Raw genomic sequence first — 23566 nt, 5'->3', positions numbered from 1 at the left:
GCAGCTGCTCGTGAACTAAATCGCTATATAATCCACAGACAACCCCTGATTAAACCTTCAGTGAGAGTTCCGAATGCCAATATTTTTAGGGTTGCCATGTAGGATTATGCTGACTCATCTGCTTTCTGGTTCGTGGTATTGAGCACATGTCTATGTTCTCAAATTATTTCAGGATTATCTTTTTGTTTTTATAAATTTAGTGTATGCAATTCATTTAATCCAATTAAGGAGCAATTTAGCGTGGCCAATCCACCTACCCTGCACATCTTTGGGGTGTGGGGGCGAAACCCACTCAAACACGGGGAGAATGGGCAAACCCCACACGGACAGTGACCCAGAGCCGGGATCGAGCCTGGGACCTCGGCGCCATGAGGCAGCACTGCTAACCACTGCGCCACCGTTCTGCCCGTTTCAGGATTATCTTGGGGTCTTCCTCTTCCATCTCTGTCTGGAAGACTAACAACCCAGGTTTTTTGATGGCCTTGGGGCCCGCGAGGTTTAATAGGGTAAACTCTTTGGTTTGTCCGCGAGTACAGCACCGGAATAAATGCGCCACTCCTTCTGGAACTTTTCAAAACTGTCCGCAATATTTCTGTTGAAGACAAGTGGGTCAATGCGTTGAGGTCCATGTGCCATGCTGCCAGCTCCTGGCACTATGTAGAATGTTGTGGGTTCCTTAAACCAGCGATATCAAGGACTTTCAACAAAGATAGTTGATTTCTAAACTCAGTTACAAACAGTGCTTCAGCTCTGCCCGAGACCCTGGGGCAGCTTTCCCGTGCTCCTCGCCATGTGACCGCTTATGTAGCCTTGTCATCGCATTCCCACGTGATCACTCGGTCCACAAGCATTATTGTGGTTGGCAAAGGCCCAGGCTGTCATGTAGGCACCCAAGCCTCTGATTTACTTTCTTCTTTGTGTATCCATGGGTGCCCAGCTGGAAGGGCGTCTGAGCAAAAACTGGACCAGGACCTTTTGCCAGTCTGTTGGAGTTCAGGGAATAGTCTGATGAATAAAAACACCAAAGATCTTTGAAATGTTTCTGGCACTCTTCCACCCAAGCCAGAAGACGGCAGTGCCAGCAGCTAAATATAGAGTTGCAAGCCTCTCAGTCTTGTGTTCAGTCCTACTGGCAACCCAGTCCCAGGATTAAGACTTGCCAAGTGTATATTCAGATGAGTAAAAAAATTTTTTTTTTAATTAAATATTTTATTGAAAATTTTTGGTCAACCAACACAGTACATTGTGCATCCTTTACACAATATTATAACAACACAAATAATAATGACCTATTTTATAAACAAAAAATGAATAAATAATAAATAACAAAAATAAAAACTAGCCCTAATTGGCAACTGCCTTGTCACAAGTAACACTCTCCAAAAATATAATTTAACAGTCCAATATATAATTATCTGTAGCAACGACCTATACATACTATACAGTATATATTAACAACCCTGAGAGTCCTTCTGGTTCCTCCTCCCCCCCCCCCCCCCTCCCCCCCCCCCCCCCCCCGATCCTGGGCTGCTGCTGCTGCCTTCTTTTTCCCATTCCGTCTATCTTTCTGCGAGGTATTCGACGAACGGTTGCCACCGCCTGGTGAACCCTTGAGCCGACCCCCTTAGGACGAACTTAATCCGCTCTAGCTTTATAAACCCCGCCATGTCATTTATCCAGGTCTCCACCCCCGGGGGCTTGGCTTCCTTCCACATTAGCAATATCCTGCGCCGGGCTACTAGGGACGCAAAGGCCAAAACATCGGCCTCTCTCGCCTCCTGCACTCCCGGCTCTTGTGCAACCCCAAATATAGCCAACCCCCAGCTTGGTTCGACCCGGACTCCTACTACTTTCGAAAGCACCTTTGTCACGCCCATCCAAAACCCCTGTAGTGCCGGGTATGACCAAAACATATGGGTATGATTCGCTGGGCTTCTCGAGCACCTCGCACACCTATCCTCCACCCCAAAAAATTTACTGAGCCGTGCTCCAGTCATATGTGCCCTGTGTAATACCTTAAACTGAATCAGGCTTAGCCTGGCACACGAGGACGACGAGTTTACCCTGCTTAGGGCATCTGCCCACAGCCCCTCCTCGATCTCCTCCCCCAGCTCTTCTTCCCATTTCCCTTTTAGTTCATCTACCATAGTCTCCCCTTCGTCCCTCATTTCCCTATATATATCTGACACCTTACCATCCCCCACCCATGTCTTTGAGATCACTCTGTCCTGCACCTCTTGTGTCGGGAGCTGCGGGAATTCCCTCACCTGTTGCCTCGCAAAAGCCCTCAGTTGCATATACCTGAATGCATTCCCTTGAGGCAACCCATATTTCTCGGTCAGCGCTCCCAGACTCGCGAACTTCCCATCCACAAACAGATCTTTCAGTTGCGTTATTCCTGCTCTTTGCCACATTCCATATCCCCCATCCATTCCCCCCGGGGCAAACCTATGGTTGTTTCTTATCGGGGACCCCCCCCAAGGCTCCAGTCTTTCCCCTATGCCGTCTCCACTGTCCCCAAATCTTCAGTGTAGCCACCACCACCGGGCTTGTGGTGTAGTTCCTCGGTGAGAACGGCAATGGGGCTGTCACCATAGCCTGTAGGCTAGTCCCCCTACAGGACGCCCTCTCTAATCTCTGCCACGCCGCTCCCTCCTCCTCTCCCATCCACTTACTCACCATTGAAATATTAGCGGCCCAATAATACTCACTTAGGCTCGGTAGTGCCAGCCCCCCCCCTATCCCTGCTACGCTGTAAGAATCTCTTCCTCACTCTCGGGGTCTTCCCGGCCCACACAAAACCCATGATGCTCTTTTCAATCCTTTTAAAAAAAGCCTTCGTGATCACCACCGGGAGGCACTGAAACACAAAGAGGAATCTCGGGAGGACCACCATCTTAACCGCCTGCACCCTCCCTGCCATTGACAGGGATACCATATCCCATCTCTTGAAATCCTCCTCCATCTGTTCCACCAACCGCGTTAAATTTAACCTATGCAATGTGCCCCAATTCTTAGCTATCTGGATCCCCAGGTAACGAAAGTCCCTTGTTACCTTCCTCAACGGTAGGTCCTCTATTTCTCTACTCTGCTCCCCTGGATGCACCACAAACAACTCACTTTTCCCCATGTTCAATTTATACCCTGAAAAATCCCCAAACTCCCCAAGTATCCGCATTATTTCTGGCATCTCCTCCGCCGGGTCCGCCACGTATAGTAGCAAATCGTCCGCATACAAAGATACCCGGTGCTCTTCTCCTCCCCTAAGTACTCCCCTCCACTTCTTGGAACCCCTCAACGCTATCGCCAGGGGCTCAATCGCCAGTGCAAACAATAATGGGGACAGAGGGCATTCCTGCCTTGTCCCTCTATGGAGCCGAAAATATGCAGATCCCCGTCCATTCGTGCCCACGCTCGCCACTGGGGCCCTATACAACAGCTGCACCCATCTAACATACTCCTCTCCAAAACCAAATCTCCTCAACACCTCCCACAAATAATCCCACTCCACTCTATCAAATGCTTTCTCGGCATCCATCGCCACTACTATCTCCGTTTCTCCCTCTGGTGGGGCCATCATCATTACCCCTAACAACCTCCGTATATTCGTGTTCAGCTGTCTCCCCTTCACAAACCCAGTTTGGTCCTCATGGACCACCCCCGGGACACATTCCTCTATTCTCATTGCCATTACCTTGGCCAGGACCTTGGCATCTACATTTAGGAGGGAAATAGGTCTATAGGACCCGCATTGTAGCGGGTCCTTTTCCTTCTTTAAGAGAAGCGATATCGTTGCTTCAGACATAGTCGGGGGCAGTTGTCCCCTTTCCTTTGCCTCATTAAAGGTCCTCGTCAGTACCGGGGCGAGCAAGTCCACATATTTTCTATAGAATTCGACTGGGAATCCATCCGGTCCCGGGGCCTTTCCCGCCTGCATGCTCCTAATTCCTTTCACCACTTCTTCTACCTCGATCTGTGCTCCCAGTCCCACCCTTTCCTGCTCTTCCACCTTGGGAAATTCCAGCTGATCCAAGAAGCCCATCATTCTCTCCCTCCCATCCGGGGGTTGAGCTTCATATAATTTTTTATAAAATGTCTTGAACACTCCATTCACTCTCTCCGCTCCCCGCTCCATCTCTCCTTCCTCATCCCTCACTCCCCCTATTTCCCTCGCTGCTCCCCTTTTCCTCAATTGGTGTGCCAGCAACCTGCTCGCCTTCTCCCCATATTCGTACTGTACACCCTGTGCCTTCCTCCATTGTGCCTCTGCAGTGCCTGTAGTCAGCAAGTCAAATTCTACATGTAGCCTTTGCCTTTCCCTGTACAGTCCCTCCTCCGGTGCTTCCGCATATTGTCTGTCCACCCTCAAAAGTTCTTGCAGCAACCGCTCCCGTTCCTTACTCTCCTGCTTCCCTTTATGTGCCCTTATTGATATAAGCTCCCCTCTAACCACCGCCTTCAACGCCTCCCAGACCACTCCCACCTGGACCTCCCCATTATCATTGAGTTCCAAGTACTTTTCAATGCACCCCCTCACCCTTAAACACACCCCCTCATCTGCCATTAGTCCCATGTCCATTCTCCAGGGTGGGCGCCCTCCTGTTTCCTCCCCTATCTCCAAGTCCACCCAGTGTGGAGCGTGATCCGAAATGGCTATAGCCGTATACTCCGTTCCCCTCACCTTCGGGATCAATGCCCTACCCAGCACAAAAAAAGTCTATTCGCGAGTAGACTTTATGGACATAGGAGAAAAACGAGAACTCCTTACTCCTAGGTCTGCTAAATCTCCACGGGTCTACACCTCCCATCTGCTCCATAAAATCTTTAAGTACCTTGGCTGCTGCCGGCCTCCTTCCAGTCCTGGACTTCGACCTATCCAGCCCTGGTTCCAACACCGTATTAAAATCTCCCCCCATTATCAGCTTTCCCATCTCTAGGTCCGGAATGCGTCCTAGCATCCGCCTCATAAAATTGGCATCATCCCAGTTCGGGGCATATACGTTTACCAAAACCACCGTCTCCCCCTGTAGTTTGCCACTCACCATCACGTATCTGCCCCCGTTATCCGCCACTATAGTCTTTGCCTCGAACATTACCCGCTTCCCCACTAATATAGCCACCCCCCTGTTTTTCGCATCTAGCCCCGAATGGAACACCTGCCCCACCCATCCTTTGCGTAGCCTAACCTGGTCTATCAGTTTCAGGTGCGTTTCCTGTAACATAACCACATCTGCCTTAAGTTTCTTAAGGTGTGCGAGTACCCGTGCCCTCTTTATCGGCCCGTTCAGCCCTCTCACGTTCCACGTGATCAGCCGAGTTGGGGGGCTTCCTACCCCGCCCCCCTTGTCGATTAGCCATCACCTTTTTCCAGCTCCTCACCCGGTTCCCACGCAGCTGTATCTCCCCCAGGCGGTGCCCCCCCGCCCATCCTCTCCCATACCAGCTCCCCCCTCTCCCCAGCAGCAGCAACCCAGTAATTCCCCCCTCCCACCACCCCCCCCCCCCGCTAGATCCCCCGCTAGCGTAATTACTCCCCCCATGTTGCTCCCAGAAGTCAGCAAACTCTGGCTGACCTCGGCTTCCCCCGTGACCTCGGCTCGCACCGTGCGACGCCCCCTCCTTCCTGCTTCTCTATTCCCGCCATAATTATCATAGCGCGGGAACCAAGCCCGCGCTTCTCCCTTGGTCCCGCCCCCAATGGCCAACGCCCCATCTCCTCCGCCTCCCCCCATCACCACCTGTGGGAGAGAGAAAAGTTACCACATCGCAGGATTAGTACATAAAACCCCTCTTTGCCCCCCACATTCGCCCCACCACTTTGTTCGAACGTTCTTTTTAATAACCCGCTCATTCCAGTTTTTCTTCCACAATAAAAGTCCACGCTTCATCCGCCGTCTCAAAGTAGTGGTGCCTCCCTCGATATGTGACCCACAGTCTTGCCGGTTGCAGCATTCCAAATTTTATCTTCTTTTTATGAAGCACCGCCTTGGCCCGATTAAAGCTCGCCCTCCTTCTCGCCACCTCCGCACTCCAGTCTTGATAAACGCGGATCACCGCGTTCTCCCATTTACTGCTCCGAGTTTTCTTCGCCCATCTGAGGACCATTTCTCTATCCTTAAAACGGAGGAATCTCACCACTATGACTCTGGGAATTTCTCCTGCTCTCGGTCCTCGCGCCATCACTCGGTATGCTCCCTCCACCTCCAACGGACCCGCCGGGGCCTCCGCTCCCATTAACGAGTGCAGCATCGTGCTCACATATGCCCCGACGTCCGCTCCCTCCACACCTTCAGGAAGACCAAGAATCCTCAGGTTGTTCCTCCTTGCGTTGTTTTCCAGTGCCTCCAACCTTTCCACACATCGTTTCTGATGTGCCTCCTGCGTCTCCGTCTTCACCACCAGGCCCTGTATATCGTCCTCATTCTCGGCTGCCTTTGCCTTCACGACCCGAAGCTCCCGCTCCTGGGTCTTTTGTTCCTCCTTTAGCCCTTCGATCGCCTGTAGTATCGGGGCCAACAGCTCTTTCTTCATTTCCTTTTTGATCTCTTCCACACAGCATTTCAAGAACTCTTGTTGTTCAGGGCCCCATGTTAAACTGCCACCTTCCGACGCCATCTTGGTTTTTGCTTGCCTTCCTTGCCGCTGTTCTAAAGGATCCACTGCAATCTGGCCACTCTCTCCTCCTTTTTCCATCCGTATCCAGGGGGGATTCCCTTCTGGTTTACCGCACAGTGTTTTTAGCCGTCAAAATTGCCGTTGGGGCTCCTATCAAGAGCCCAAAAGTCCGTTTCACAGGGAGCTGCCGAAACGTGCGACTCAGCTGGTCATCGCCGCACCCGGAAGTTTCCAGATGAGTAAAATTTTCTTGCAGTTACAATATACCTCCTACATGCTGCACCTCTTTGACATCAAACAGGGTCTGTAGAGGAAAACTGGTCCTAAAACAGCCAACAGCAATACGATCTCACCTTGAGACTGATCTGCAAGTTGGAATCTGCATTTTGAAACACTGGGAACATCTAAAAATAATTATTCCCATCACACTTGCTGATGTTAAGGCTGTATCTAAAAAAACTCTCATTCAGATGGATGCTTCATTCTATAATTGGAGCTCGATGGTACAGGCAATTGGAGAGGCACAGTAGCACAGTGGTTAGCACTGCTGTCTCGCAAGGGCAGGGACCCGGGTTTTATTCTGACCTCGGGCGACTGGCTGTGTGGAGTTTGCACATTCTCCCCGTGTCTGCGTGGGTTTCCTCCAGATACTCCGGTTTCCTCCCACAGTCCAAAGATATGTAGGTTAGGTGGATTGGCCATGCTAAATTGTCCCTTAGGGTTGGGTTGCAGGAATAGGGTGGGGAATCGGGCCTAGATAGGGTGGTCTTTCGAATGGTCAGTGCAGACTCGATGGGTCGAATGGCCTCCTTCTGCACCACAGGGATTCTATGATTCTATGAAGTATACGTCAGCAGACAAAAGCTTTTCAACTTCAGGACAAATTTGCCAAGAGGAAGATGAACATCTGAAGCAGCGACCAGCCCATCAGTGATAATTATCTGTCAATTTGAGGCCAGATTGGGGACTCTGCTGGTAAGACCCCTATGCTACAAACAGATCTGCCTCCTGCAGACTGGCTTATGGATCAAGCAAGGCCTTCTTCATTTATACACCCCCTGCACCTCTCCAGCTGCAGAGTTACTGCTGTGGCCACAGGCTATCCTCCACAATAAATAGCTGGCAGCTGTGAACACAGTTCTTTTTTAATAACTGCATATAAACTTCAAAGGGCACCTCCACCTACGGCCGGCCTGCCAGCAGGAGATCCCTGTGGACACGTCTGTTGGCTCACCTGGGTGCATGTCCTGTTAGATCATGCAGACGGGAGGTCAGGCACCATCAGTGGGACCTGGACCTGCTTTCGGTTCTGATCTCAGAAAATCCTCAGAGAAGGTCAGAGTCCAACTTACATTTCAGACCTTTACTGGATTTTCTGCATATCTCAATCACTATGAGGCAGAGCAAATTGACGTGGGATCTGCTCGCCCTGGGGAACTAGATTTCCACGGTTCTCATTATCAATCCATCTTAGTATTTTGTATTCAGCAGTTCTTTTTGAAAGTCTGGTGGTTTTCTTTTGCTCAGTTTGTCTGGTAACTCGGGTGCAGGTGAACACAGGAAAGTCTCAGGTTTAGTTTTGTGGCCTACGCTAAGTCAGTTCAGGGCAAGCCAGGACATTGGTTTGGATGCAACAATTAGCCTCCGTGTCCTGTGCTAGAAGGGGGAAAAAAAACCAGCACCACCCCACTCCCCTCTTGCTCACGGAAAAATAATCCGCTCCCAAGTATGAGGAACGGCAGTTTTGGTGGAAAACCTGGAGAGCAGCAGTGAGCAACCTGCGGCCTGGAGGCTACATACGGCCCATCTGGGTTCTGAGTGCGGCCCACGAGATTTTTTGTTGGCCGTTGCCCACGAGCAGAGTTGCCACATTCCGTTGATTTGCATCCACGTCATTGTTTTATTACCGGTTTGACTGAAGTGATACACAGGTAAAGCATGGGCGAGTGAAGGGAGGTGCGTGCTGATTGCTCACAACATTGACTGTGAGAGCCACGCACGCCCTCTGTGTCCAAAGCGTAAATTGCCCTTCTGTCTTTACCATTTGAAGTTGTTGACAGTTCTATAAATATATAAATCATTCAGTATTTTCGATAACTCATCAAATATTTGGTGTGTATTAAATCTATTTAATCTTATTCATGGGGCCATGGTTAGTGATCGAGCCTGATTCCAATCTTGTGGCTCACTGAGGTGAAGGAGGGCCACTCATGTGGCCCACTCACTCACCTAGGTCGCCCACCGCTGTTTCAGGGCATGTCAGCACCTGCAGCTGGGGAGGCAGTGCCAGGAAAAATAATTTACCAAACTCATTCGAAGTCCATTACTGAGCACGCTATGATTAAAGCCTTTTTAATGATGAAATAGGTTTGTGATGCATCTTCCAAGGAGCTTTATGATTTTGTTTGCTAATTTAAGGGAAGCATTTGAAAATGGTACATCTGACGATGTTTTATTATGCCAATAATTAAAGGTCTCAATTGGACAAGAACATTCATAATTTTAGCGTAATTGCACTTTTCCAATTAAGCAACATCCTTAATTAAATAACACAAGCAAGTACATGGGCTTATTAATATTCTGCTCGTGAAATGTGCATAACATGTGAATAAAGGCAGGTTTTAAAACTACCACAAAGCTAAAATATGGATCTTATGAATTAATGTAATATTTTCCTTCCGATGATTCAGAGAATGAAGTGTTCTTCCTTTCATAGGGATTTACTGTTCTGTAATTTGATTCCGTTACTCTGACCCTCTGTGCTGTTTTCCAGTCACATGATCTCCAGGAGGGGTTAACCTTCGCCTCCCCTCCCCCTCCAAGCTGTCAAAAACAGCTGCCCAATATAAGTATCACAAAAGGAAAAAGGCAGCCAATAGAGTTAAACTTTGACTAAGCCAGAGTGACAGGATAATATATACTTAGCTTCATAAGAAACCAAGCAACCCATACTGTTGTTTCTCCTTCAGCTATTTAGCCTTTTTTATGACCGTTGGCTAAATCACATGGAGTTTCATACCCTTTGTATCGAAGACCCGTGAAAATTCACACAATGACCCATCAAGTGCCCCCAGGGCAGGTAAAACATCAATCGATCCGAGGAGTACAGTTCCCTTGACATCAAAGAGGTGCCTCAACCCCCAGCCTCAGGAAAGCACTCTTCATGACGCCAATGCGATATTTTTCAGATTCTAGATGCCATACGTTTTGTTCCAAAGCAATAAAACTGGTCAAATTCAATGCACGTGGATAGAATCATTCAGAACTAATGGATCATTGCGTGAAACAGTTTCCCAAGAACGCACCTTGAAACAAAAGGTGAAGTCATCTCGTACAAAAGGTGAAGTCACACGGGATCAGGGGTGAGCTGGCAAGGTGGATACAGAACTGGCTAGGTCATCGAAGGCAGAGAGTAGCAATGGAAGGATGCTTTTCTAATTGGAGGGCTGTGACCAGTGGTGTTCCGCAGGGATCAGTGCTGGGACCTTTGCTGTTTGTAGTATATATATATATAAATGATTTGGAGGAAAATGTAACTGGTCTGATTAGTAAGTTTGCAGACGACACAAAGATTGGTGGAATTGCGGATAGCGATGAGGACTGGCAGATGATACAGCAGGATTTAGATTGTTTGGAGACTTGGGCGGAGAGATGGCAGATGGAGTTTAATCCGGACAAATGTGAGGTAATGCATTTTGGAAGGTCTAATGCAGGTGGGGAATATACAGTGAATATACCCTCAAGAGTATTGAAAGTCAGAGAGATCTAGGAGTACAGGTCCACAGGTCACTGAAAGGGGCAACACAGGTGGAGAAGGTAGCCAAGAAGGCATACGGCATGCTTGCCTTCATTGGCCGGGGCATTGAGTATAAGAATTGGCAAGTCATGTTGCAGCTGTATAGAACCTTTGTTAGGCCACACTTGGAGTATAGTGTTCAATTCTGGTCGCCACACTACCAGAAGGATGTGGAGGCTTTAGAGAGGGTGCAGAAGAGATTTACCAGAATGTTGCCTGGTATGGAGGGCATTAGCTATGAGGAGCAGTTGAATAAACTCGGTTTGTTCTCACTGGACCGACGGAGGTTGAGGGGCGACCTGATAGAGGTCTACAAAATTATGAGGGGCATAGACAGAGTGGATAGTCAGAGGCTTTTCCCCAGGGTAGAGGGGTCAATTACTAGGGGGCATAGGTTTAAGGTGAGAGGGACAAGGTTTAGAGTAGATGTACGAGGCAAGTTTTTTTTACACAGAGGGTAGTCGGTGCCTGGAACTTGCTACCGGAGGAGGTGGTGGAAGCAGGGACGATAGTGACATTTAAGGGGCATCTTGACAAATACATGAATAGGATGGGAATAGAGGGATACGGACCCAGGAAGTGTAGAAGATTGTAGTTTAGTCGTGCAGCATGGTCGGGACGGGCTTGGAGGGCCGAAGGGCCTGTTCCTGTGCTGTACATTTTTTTGTTCATTGTTCTTTTTAAAAATATATATATTTATTAAAGTTTTTTAACAACACAATTTTTCTCCCTTACAAACAATAACCCCCCCCGTAACAAATAACAAAAAAATCGCACTGAGAAAGATATATACATGGCAAAATGGTATATTTACATAGCTTTGTACACTGGCTCTCTCCCGCACGTGCCAGTTTCCCCCACCCTTCATGTTATCTCTTGCTCACCCATCCACCCAAGCAGTCCCCCATTCCCCTCCCCCTCCCAAGATGCCCCCCCCCCGCCCCCCGGGTTGCCGCTGCTGCTGACCGACCTTCCTCTAACGCTCCGCGAGATAGTCTAGGAACGGTTGCCACCGACTGTAGAACCCCTGCGCAGATCCTCTCAAGGCAAACTTCATCCTCTCCAGCTTAATGAACCCAGCCATGTCATTTATCCAGGCCTCCACGCTGGGGGGCTTTGCCTCCTTCCACATTAGCAAGATCTTTCGCCGGGCTACTAGGGACGCAAAGGCCAGAATGCTGGCCTCTTTCGCCTCCTGCACTCCCGGCTCGTCCACTACTCCAAATATTGCTAGCCCCCAGCTTGGCTTGACCCGGACTTTCACCACCTGAGATATCGCTCCCGCCACTCCTCTCCAGAACCCCTCCAGTGCCGGGCATGACCAAAACATATGGACATAGTTCGCCGGGCTCCCTGAGCACCTTCCACATCTGTCCTCTACCCCAAAGAACCTACTCAACCTCGCCCCCGTCAAGTGAGCTCTGTGAACCACCTTAAATTGTATCAGGCTGAGCCTGGCACAGGAGGAGGCGGAATTAACCCTACCTAGGGCATCAGCCCACAGACCTTCCTCGATCTCCTCCCCCAGCTCCTCCTCCCATTTACCCTTCAACTCTTCTACTAGCGTTTCCCCCTCTTCTTTCATCACCTGGTGTATTACCGACACTTTGCCCTCCCCGACCCATACACCCGAGATCACCCTGTCTTGAATTTCTTGTGCCGGGAGCAACGGGAATTCCCTGACCTGTCGCCTCACAAAAGCCCTCACCTGCATATATCTAAAGGCATTTCCCGGGGGTAACTCAAACTTCTCCTCCAGTGCCCCTAGGCTCTCAAATGTCCCGTCAATGAACAGGTCCCCCATTCTTCTAATCCCCGCCCGATGCCAGCTCTGGAACCCCCCGTCCATCTTCCCCGGGACAAACCGGTGGTTACCCCTGATCGGGGACCACACCGATGCTCCCATTGCACCCCTGTGCCGTCTCCACTAGCCCCAGAACCTTAACGTTGCCGCCACCACCGGGCTTGTGGTATGCTTTGACGGCGAGAACGGCAGCGGTGCCGTCACCAACGCCCTCAGGCTCGTTCCTTTACAGGACGCCATCTCCATCCTCTTCCATGCCGCTCCCTCTCCCTCCATAACCCACTTACGGATCATCGCCACATTTGCTGCCCAGTAGTAGCTCCCTAGGTTTGGCAGCGCCAACCCTCCTCGGTCCCTACTGCATTCCAGCAACCCTCTCCTTACCCTCGGGGTCTTATTCGCCCACACAAACCCCATAATACTCCTACCTACTCTCTTAAAAAAGCCTTTGGTGATCACGATGGGAAGGCACTGAAACACAAACAGAAACCTCGGAAGGACCACCATTTTGACCGACTGCACTCTACCCGCCAGCGAGAGCGGTAACATGTCCCATCTTTTGAAGTCCTCCTCCATTTGGTCCACCAACCTCGTCAGAATCAGTTTATGTCGGGCCCCCCAACTCCTGGCTATCTGGCGAAAACTCCCCACCGCCCTCCTCAGTAGGTCCCCTAGCCCTCTTTCTTGGTCCCCTGCCTGTAATACAAAGAGCTCACTCTTCCCTACACTGAGCTTATAACCCGAAAACTCCCCAAACTCCCTTAGAGTCTGCATGACCTCCACCATCCCCTCCATACGTGGATCCGCCACGTACAGCAACAGGTCATCCGCATATAGCGACACCCGATGCTCTTCTCCCCCTCGGACCACCCCCCTTCATTTATTAGACTCTCTCAATGACATGGCCAAGGGTTCGATCGCCAATGCAAACAACAGGGGGGACAGGGGGCACCACTGCCTCGTTCCTCGGTACAGCCGAAAGTACTCCGACCTCCGCCGGTTCGTCACTACACTCGCCACCGGGGCTCTGTAAAGGAGCTTAACCCAGCTGATAAACCCTCCCCTGAACCCAAACCTACGCAGCACCTCCCAGAGGTACTCCCACTCCACTCGGTCAAAGGCCTTCTCCGCGTCCATAGCTGCCACTATCTCCGCCTCTCCCTCCTCTGATGGCATCATTATCACGTTTAAGAGCTGCCGCACATTGGTGTTTAATTGCCTGGCCTTTACGAATCCCGTCTGGTCCTCATGGATCACCCCCGGGACACAGTCCTCAATCCTCGTGGTCAGCACTTTTGCCAACAACTTAGCGTCCACATTGAGGAGTGAGATCGGCCTGTACGATCCACATTGCAGTGGGTCCTTGTCCCGCTTTAGGATCAAAGAAATTGTCGCTTCTGACATTGTTGGGGGCAGGGTCCCCTCCTCTCTTGCCTCGTTAAAGGTCCTCACTAGTAGCGGGGCCAACAGGTCTACGTACTTTCTGTAGAACTCCACCAGGGAACCCGTCCGGCCCTGGGGCCTTCCCCGCCTGCATACTCCCCAAACCCTTGCTCAGCTCCTCCAACCCAATTGGTGCCCCCAAACCAGCCACCTCTTGCTCCTCCACCCTCGGAATCTCAGTTCGTCTAGGAATCGTCTCATCCCCTCTTCTCCCACTGGGGGCTGGGATCTGTACAGCTCTTCATAGAAGGCCTTGAATACCTCGTTTATTTTCGTCGCACTCCGAACCGTGGCTCCCCTTCCATCTTTGATTCCACCTATTTCCCTCGCTGCCGTCCTCTTACGGAGCTGGTGTGCCAGCATCCGACTAGCCTTTTCCCCATACTCATAGGTCGCCCCCTGCGCCTTCCTCCACTGTACCTCCGCCTTCCCTGTGGTCAACAGGTCAAAGTCCGTCTGGAGCCATCGTCTTTCCCAAAGTAATCTTTCCTACGGGGCCTCTGCATATCTCCTGTCCACTCTCAAAATCTCCCCCACTAACCTCTCCCTTTCCATGCCCTGTGTCTTCTCCCTATGAGCCCGGATGGAGATTAGCTCTCCCCTGATCACCGCCTTCAACGCCTCCCATACCACCCCCACTCGCACCTCCCCGTTGTCGTTGGCCTCCAAGTACCTTTCGATACACCCCCTCACACACACCACCTCATCTGCCAGCAGTCCCACATCCAGCCGCCACAGCGGGCGTTGGTCCCTCTCCTCTCCCAGCCCCATTTCCACCCAGTGCGGGGCGTGGTCCGAAACGGCTATGGCCAAATACGCCGTCCCCTCCACCCTCGGATGAGCGCCCTGCCCAGAACAAAAAAATCTATCCGGGAGTAGGCTTTGTGCACGTGGGAGAAGAAAGAAAATTCCCTGGCCTGCGGTCTTGCAAACCTCCATGGGTCCACTCCTCCCATCTGATCCGTAAACCCCCTAAGCACCTTGGCCGCCGCCGGCCTCATTCCAGTCCTTGATCTGGAGCGGTCCAGTGCTGGGTCCAGCACTGTATTGACGTCCCCTCCCATTATCAGGCCTCCTACCTCCAGCATCATCCCAGTTCGGGACGTATACATTTACCAACACCACCCACGTCCCTTGCAACCTACCGCTCACCATCACATATCTCCCTCCATTATCCACTACGATAGTCTTGGCCTCAAATGACACATGCTTTCCCACCAATATTGCCACCCCTCTATTCTTCGCGTCCAGTCCCGAGCGAAATACCTGTCCTACCCATCCCCTTCTTAACCTGACCCGGTCCGCCATCTTCAGGTGTGTCTCTTGGAGCATAGCCACGTCTGCCTTCAAGTGCGCGAACACTCGAGCCCTCTTCACCGGCCCATTCAGGCCCCTCACGTTCCACGTTATCAGCCCCCCCCCCCCCCCCCCCCGCCCCCCCCCCCCCCCCCCCCCCCCCCCCCCGCCGACTAGCCATCTCCTTTTCTGGGCCAGTCCCGTGTCCGCGTCTCCCTCACCCTCCAGTCCCCCAGCCAGGGGACCTCCCTCCCAACCACCTCTTCTGTGTCCCATTCCCTTTTGGCCAGTGCAGCAGCAACCCCTTTCCCCCCGTTCCCTCCCTCCAGGCCCCTGTCTAGCTTTTTTGCTCCCCCATATCACTCCCGTAAGTCAGCTGACACCTGCTGACCCCGGCTTCCCCCGTGTGGGAGTCTCCCAATCAATGTGCTTTCCTTCGTTCCCCTTCCCACCTTTCTTCCCGCGCGCGGGAAAAACCCCGCGCTTTCCAAAGCCTGCCCCGCCCCCTCTGACGCAGCTCCTGTCGCGGCCTTGTCTCTCTCCCCCATCCATGTAACATTTCCTGCGTGTGATTGACCCCCTATATACAACAACCATCACACATCAACCCTCAAACATCCCCCCCCCACCCTCACAAACCCTCAGTTAGAGTCCAATTTTTCAGCTTGTCTCAAGGTCCACACCTCTTCAGGCGTTTCGAAGTAGTAGTGTTGGTCCTTGTATGTGACCCACAGTCGCGCTGGCTGCAGCATTCCAAATTTTACTCCTTTCCGGTGCAGCACCGCTTTGGCCCGGTTGAAACCCGCTCTCCGCTTTGCAACCTTCGTGCTCCAGTCCGGGTATATTCGGATCTCTGCATTGTCCCACTTGCTGCTCCGCTCCTTCTCAGCCCATTTCAGGACCCTCTCTCTGTCCGTGAACCGGTGAAATCTCACCACCATCGCCCTTGGCGGCTCATTTGCCTTGGGCTTCCTCGCCAGCACCCGGTGTGCCCCGACCAGCTCCAGCGACCTCGAAGGGGCCTCCGCGCCCATCACCACCCCGATCATCGTGCCCGCATATGCCACGGCATCGGCTCCCTCCACTCCTTCTGGGAGACCCAGGATCTGCAGATTCTTTCTCCTCGACCTGTTCTCCAGGTCTTCAAGTCTTCCCGCCCACCTCTTGTGTAGCGCCTCGTGCCTCTCCACTCTCACCGCCAGGCCCAAGAGCTCGTCCTCATTCTCACTAACTCTTTTCTGTACCTCCTGGATCTTCACCTCGTGGGCCTTCTGGGTTATCCCTAGTCCTTCAATTACCGCCAGCATAGGCGCCAGCATCTCCTTGCGCAGCTCCTCGAAGCAGCGCTTGATTAATTCCTGCAGCTCTGGCCCGCACTCCGCTTTGTCTCCGCCCGCCGCCATTTTGATTTTTTCCCCTCGCTTCTCCCGCTGCTCCAATGCCGCTTTTTTGGCCGTTGCACTTCTGGTTCTGGGCAGCACGGTAGCATTGTGGATAGCACAATTGCTTCACAGCTCCAGGGTCCCAGGTTCGATTCCCGGCTTGGGTCACTGTCTGTGCGGAGTCTGCACATTCTCCCGTATGTGCGTGGGTTTCCTCCTGGTGCTCCGGTTTCCTCCCACAGTCCAAAGATGTGCGGGTTAGGTGGATTGGACATGCTAAATTGCCCATAGTGTCCAAAATTACCCTTAGTGTTGGGTGGGGTTACTGGGTTATGGGGATTAGGTGGGGTTACTGGGTTATGGGGATAGGGTGGAGGTGTGGACCTTGGGTAGGATGCTCTTTCCAAGAGCCGGTGCAGACTCGATGGGCCGAATGGCCTCCTTCTGCACTGTAAATTCTATGTAATCTATGTAACCTATGATCCGGTCCTTAAAAGTTGGAGGGGGACCTCTCTCTTCACTTCCACACGGGTTGTCGTCAAAAAAAATTCCGTTGGGGCTCCTCCAATGAGCCCAAAAGTCCGTAGTAGCGGGAGCTGCCGAATCGTGCGGCTTAGCTCCGCATAGCCGCAACCGAAAGTCGTTCTTTGTTCTTTTTGTTTGAAACTTTTCATCTTGCGTTCTACTCCGACCCAAAAGTATCAAATTTGAACTCCAGTAGGGTTCCAATAATACGACGATTTTTCATTTCACCACCCACGTTTTGCAAACGATAACCTGTCAATCAAGAATCCTGCAGTTCAAGCTTTGTTCCTCAAAGCCCAGGCTGTACCTTTCCCTTTCACATCCATTTCACATGGGTGAGCTCAGTGTGTGTGAAAGGAATTTCCATATGTTATATTAAAATGAAGCCTTCAAGGAGAATCTGCAGCACTGAAGGTGAGCTGGAAGATGATGATGGACAGTTTATCGAGGAATCCAGCGATAGGTATCTTCCATCTGATTTACAGCACCTCTTTTGTGAGTTCTAGAACAAAGAACAAAGAAATGTACAGCACAGGGACAGGCCCTTCGGCCCACCAAGCCCGTGCAGACCATACTGCCCGACTAAACTACAATCTTCTACACTTCCTGGGTCCGTATCCTTCTATTCCCATCCTATTCATATATTTGTCAAGATGCCCCTTAAATGTCCCTATCGTCCCTGCTTCCACTACCTCCTCCGGTAGCGAGTTCCAGGTACCCACTACCCTCTGCGTAAAAAACTTGCCTCGTACATCTACTCTAAACCTTGCCCCTCTCACCTTAAACCTATGCCCCCTAGTAATTGACCCCTCTACCCTGGGGAAAAGCCTCTGACTATCCACTCTGTCTATGCCCCTCATAATTTTGTATACCTCTATCAGGTCGCCCCTCAACCTCCTTCGTTCCAGTGAGAACAAACCGAGTTTATTCAACCGCTCCTCATAGCTTATGTCCTCCATACCAGGCAACATTCTGGTAAATCTCTTCTGCACCCTCTCTAAAGCCTCCACATCCTTCTGGTAGTGTGGCGACCAGAATTGAACACTATACTCCAAGTGTGGCCTAACTAAGGTTCTATACAGCTGCAACATGACTTGCCAATTCTTATACTCAATGCCCCGGCCAATGAAGGCAAGCATGCCGTATGCCTTCTTGATTACCTTCTCCACCTGTGTTGCCCCTTTCAATGACCTGTGGACCTGTACTCCTAGATCTCTTTGACTTTCAATACTCTTGAGGGTTCTACCATTCACTGTATATTCCCCACCTGCATTAGACCTTCCAAAATGCATTACCTCACATTTGTCCGGATTAAACTCCATCTGCCATCTCTCCGCCCAAGTCTCCAGACAATCTAAATCCTGCTGTATCCTCAGACAGTCCTCATCGCTATCCGCAATTCCACCAACCTTTGTGTCGTCTGCAAACTTACTAATCAGACCAGTTACATTTTCCTCCAAATCATTTATATATACTACAAAGAGCAAAGGTCCCAGCACTGATCCCTGTGGAACACCACTGGTCACAGCCCTCCAATTAGAAAAGCATCCCTCCATTGCTACCCTCTGCCTTCTATGGCCTAGCCAGTTCTGTATCCACCTTGCCAGTTCACCCCTGATCCCGTGTGACTTCACCTTTTGTACTAGTCTACCATGAGGGACCTTGTCAAAGGCCTTACTGAAGTCCATATAGACAACATCTACTGCCCTACCTGCATCAATCATCTTAGTGACCTCCTCGAAAAACTCTATCAAATTAGTGAGACACGACCTCCCCTTCACAAAACCGTGCTGCCTCTCACTAATACGTCCATTTGCTTCCAAATGGGAGTAGATCCTGTCTCTAAGAATTCTCTCCAGTAATTTCCCTACCACTGACGTAAGGCTCACCGGCCTGTAGTTCCCGGGATTATCCTTGCTACCCTTCTTAAACAGAGGAACAACATTGGCTATTCTCCAGTCCTCCGGGACATCCCCTGAAGACAGCGAGGATCCAAAGATTTCTGTCAAGGCCTCAGCAATTTCCTCTCCAGCCTCCTTCAGTATTCTGGGGTAGATCCCATCAGGCCCTGGGGACTTACCTACCTTAATATTTTTTAAGACACCCAACACCTCGTCTTTTTGGATCACAATGTGACCCAGGCTATCTACACCCCCTTCTCCAGACTCAACATCTACCAATTCCTTCTCTTTGGTGAATACTGATGCAAAGTATTCATTTAGTACCTCGCCCATTTCCTCTGGCTCCACACATAGATTCCCTTGCCTATCCTTCAGTGGGCCAACCCTTTCCCTGGCTACCCTCTTGCTTTTTATGTACGTGTAAAAAGCCTTGGGATTTTCCTTAACCCTATTTGCTAATGACTTTTCGTGACCCCTTCTAGCCCTCCTGGCTCCTTGCTTAAGTTCCTTCCTACTTTCCTTATATGCCACACAGGCTTCGTCTGTTCCCAGCCTTTTAGCCCTGACAAATGCCTCCTTTTTCTTTTTGACGAGGCCTACAATATCACTCGTCATCCAAGGTTCCCGAAAATTGCCGTATTTATCTTTCTTCCTCACAGGAACATGCCGGTCCTGTATTCCTTTCAACTGACACTTGAAAGCCTCCCACATGTCAGATGTTGATTTGCCCTCAAACATCCGCCCCCAATCTATGTTCTTCACTTCCCGCCTAATATTGTTATAATTAGCCTTCCCCCAATTTAGTACATTCATCCTCGGACCACTCTTATCCTTGTCCACCAGTACTTTAAAACTTACTGAATTGTGGTCACTGTTACCGAAATGCTCCCCTACTGAAACATCTACCACCTGGCCGGGCTCATTCCCCAATACCAGGTCCAGTACCGCCCCTTCCCTAGTTGGACTGTTTACATATTGTTTTAAGAAGCCCTCCTGGATGCTCCTTACAAACTCCGCCCCGTCTAAGCCCCTGGCACTAAGTGAGTCCCAGTCAATATTGGGGAAGTTGAAGTCTCCCATCACCACAACCCTGTTGTTTTTACTCTTTTTCAAAATCTGTCTACCTATCTGCTCCTCTATCTCCCGCTGGCTGTTGGGAGGCCTGTAGTATACCCCCAACATTGTGACTGCACCCTTCTTATTCCTGATCTCTACCCATATAGCCTCACTGCCCTCTGAGGTGTCCTCTCGCAGTATAGCTGTGATATTCTCCCGAACAAGTAGCGCAACTCCACCTCCCCTTTTACATCCCCCTCTATCCCGCCTGAAACATCTAAATCCTGGAACGTTTAGCTGCCAATCCTGCCCTTCCCTCAACCAGGTCTCTGTAATGGCAACAACATCATAGTTCCAAGTAGTAATCCAAGCTCTAAGTTCATCTGCCTTACCCGTAATGCTCCTTGCATTAAAACATATGCACTTCAGGCCACCAGACCCGCTGTGTTCAGCAACTTCTCCCCGTCTGCTCTGCCTCAGAGCCACACTGTCCCTATTCCCTAGTTCTCCCTCAATGCTCTCACCTTCTGACCTATTGCTCCCGTGCCCACCAGTGCCAATGGCCCCTGTGGCCAGAAAATGTAACATGACTCCAGATTCCATGGAGCCTCATGGCGTCAAGTCAAACATGGGCAAGGAAACCTCTGCTGATTACCACCTATTGTGAATCCCCCCACTCTCCCCTCGAGCTGATGAACCAGTACTCCTTCATGTTGAACACCAATTGGAAGAACCACTTGAATATGGCAAGGGCACAGAATGTACTCTGAGTGGAGGCCTTCAATGCCCATCACCAAGCGTGGCTCAGTAGCCTCATTACTGACAGCTGACTGAGTTCTAACAGGCATAGCCTTAGATTGGGTCTGCGGCAGGTGGTGAGAGAACCAACAAGAGGGAAAAAGCTACTTTAACTGGTCATCGCTAATCTAGCTGCCACAGATGCTTCTGTCTATGACAGTATTGGTATGAGTGATCAACACACAGTCTTTATTGAGGCCAAGCCCCACCATCATACTGAGGATACCTTCCATCATACTGCATGACACTACCACTGTGCTAAATGGAATAGATTTCAAACACATCTAACAACTCAAAACTGGCATCCATGAGATGCTGTGGGCCATCTACAGCAGCAGAATTATATTTAACAACATTCACAAGACCTTTCCTCCATGTTCGCTGATAATTACATAATATACTGCACCATTTGTGACTCTGTAATCCGCAGTACGTGTCACTTTGTACCAAGACCTGGACAGCGTGGGCTAATAAGTGGCGAATTACATTTGTACGACAAAGTGACAGTCAATGACCATCTCACGAGAGAGAATCTAACCATCTCGCCTTGGCATTTAATTGCATTGCTATCATTGGGTGCTATCATGGCACCCACTGTCAACATCCTGGGAGTTACCATCTGAACTAGCCATACAAAAACTGTGGCTACAAGAGGTGGTCAGAGACTTGGAATTCTGTGGCAAGTAACACATCTCCGGACTCCCCGAAGCCTGTCCACCATCTACAATGCACAAATCAGGAGTGTGGTGGAATACTCTTCACTTGCATGAATGAGTGCAGCTTCAATAGCATGCAAGAAGCTCAACGTCATCCAGGACAAAGAAACCCTTTTGGATTGGTGCCCAATCGGCTACTTTAAACATTCACTCCCTCCAGCACTAATGCACAGTAGCAACAGTGCGAACATCTACAACAAGATGTTGTGCAGCAACTCACCAAGGCCCCCTCGACAGCACCTTCCATATCCCAAGATCTTTACCACCCAGAAGGATAAGGGCAACAGGAGCATGGGAATGCTCACCTGCATTATCCCATCATAATTTAGAAATATATCACTGTTGCATCTCTGTCGCTGGGTCAAAGTCATGGAACTCTCTAACAGCACCGTGGATGTACCTACACCACATGAACTGAAATGATTCAAGAAGGCAGCTCACCATCACCTTCTCAAGGGAAATTAGGGAAGGGCAATAAAGTCTGTCCTAGCCAGCGATGGTAGCCACATCCTGTAAATGAATACATTTATAAAAATCAGATATCTAGCAGGAATTTTGGTAGAATCTTTTCTATTTCTTTGATTATACAAGGTGCATAGAATTTACATATAGGACAGAAATGGTTGGAAAATTGTGAATTTCTTGCCTTTCCATCTTTGCAGAATGTTTACTGCCTCATATTGATAGTTGCTGAAATGGAATCTCTCATTAAAATAGGCAGAGTGATGATGCCAATGAAATTAAATGTGTTTTGACATCTCAATGAAACATAAAGGGGGCGATTCTCCGATATGGAGGCCAAGTGTTCGTGCCGTCGTGAACACCGTCGCATTTCACGATGGCGCGAACAGGGCCCGGGCACAACCGGGCCAGCACGCGCTGGAGCGGTTCACACCGCTCCAGCGTCCTTATGTGGTGCCAAATGGGCGCCGCGCCAACCCGCGCATGCCCCGATCGCGGGCCATACCCCATCGGAGGCCACCCTGGTGAAGGAGCCCCCCTCCCTCCCCCATAGGCCGCCCCCCCAGCGTTCCCGCAGAGTTCCCGCCGGCAGCGACCAGGGGTGGACGGCACTGGCGGGAACTTGTCGAATCGTAGTGGCTGCTCGGCCCATCCGGCCGGAGAATCGCCGCTCGCCGGTTGTCCGAGTGGCCCGGTGCGATTCGCGCGCCGCTGGTTTCCGGGGGGGAGGGGGGGGGGGAGAGAATCGCGTACGGGGGTCGGGGCGGCTTGGCGCGATTCACGCGGCGCCCCGGCGATTCTCCCACCTGCCGGGAGAATAGCGCCCAAAATATCTCAATTCTAAGTATGGTTTGCACAGTTTGAACCGTGCTCACATAACTTGTACTTTACTGGGGAATGTGTACAAAAGTACAAGCTCAATTTGGGTGGGCTCTGAACTTCTGTCTCCCAGATAAGAGTAAACAATTGCAATTCGAAGCTGAAGATAATGTCTGTAGCCCCCCGATGGTTCAGATGGTAAGTACACTGTTGTTGATATGTTCCTGGAAGTCCCTGGGATCCTCTGTCTTGCCGCACCGGTTTCCTGGTGCGGCGCGCCCCCGTCGGCAGCGGGATTCTCCGTCGCGGCAGCTGGTCAATGCGGTTTCCCATTGTAGGCACCCCCGCGCCATTGGGAAATCTGCGGACGTGAATACACTGCCGGCGAAATAGAGTTTTACAGCACGGAAAGAATCTTTTCGGCCCATCATGTCTGTGCTGGTCACCAAGCACTCAATCTACTCTAATCCTATTTTCCAGCATTTGGTCTGTTGCCTTTTATGCTATGGTGTTTCAAGTGCTCATCTAATATCCCAGGGTTAGCCAGGAACCCAATCCCAATGACTATCTGGTAGGCGCTGATGGAGGGTGCCTACGGATGTTGGATGGTCACAGATCAGCTGACACTCACACCTTGAACTTCCATGGGGTTTCTCCCCATTGACTGCTGTGAAATCAGCAGAATGGGAGTTAGAAATCCAGTTTATCCAAGTTCCTCCAGTTTTCACTGCAGTTATGCCAGCTATGGGCGGCATGGTGTCACATGGGTGGCACGGTAGCACAGTGGTTAGCACTGTTACTTCACAGCGCCAGGGTCTCAGGTTTGATTCCCGGCTTAGGTCACTGTCTGTGTGGAGTCTGCACGTTCTCCCTGTGTCGGCATAAGTTTCCTCCGGGTGCTTCTGTTTCCGCCCACAAGTTCCGAAAGACGTGCTTGTGAGTCGAATTGGACA

The 23566-nt window shown here is 50.8% G+C and overlaps 1 protein-coding gene across 1 annotated transcript in view; it reads right to left on the bottom strand.

Moving 5' to 3' along the window:
* sema6bb (sema domain, transmembrane domain (TM), and cytoplasmic domain, (semaphorin) 6Bb) overlaps positions 1-23566 on the bottom strand; it is an 809283-nt gene that overhangs the window by 596045 nt on the left and 189672 nt on the right. The gene's annotated exons all lie outside the window — the stretch shown is intronic.

This window comes from Scyliorhinus torazame, chromosome 18, assembly GCF_047496885.1.
Source record: "Scyliorhinus torazame isolate Kashiwa2021f chromosome 18, sScyTor2.1, whole genome shotgun sequence".
In the NCBI taxonomy this organism is placed as follows: domain Eukaryota; kingdom Metazoa; phylum Chordata; class Chondrichthyes; order Carcharhiniformes; family Scyliorhinidae; genus Scyliorhinus; species Scyliorhinus torazame.
The sequence above is the reverse complement of the archived record's forward strand: the minus strand, read 5'-3'. Positions and strand labels throughout refer to the sequence as shown.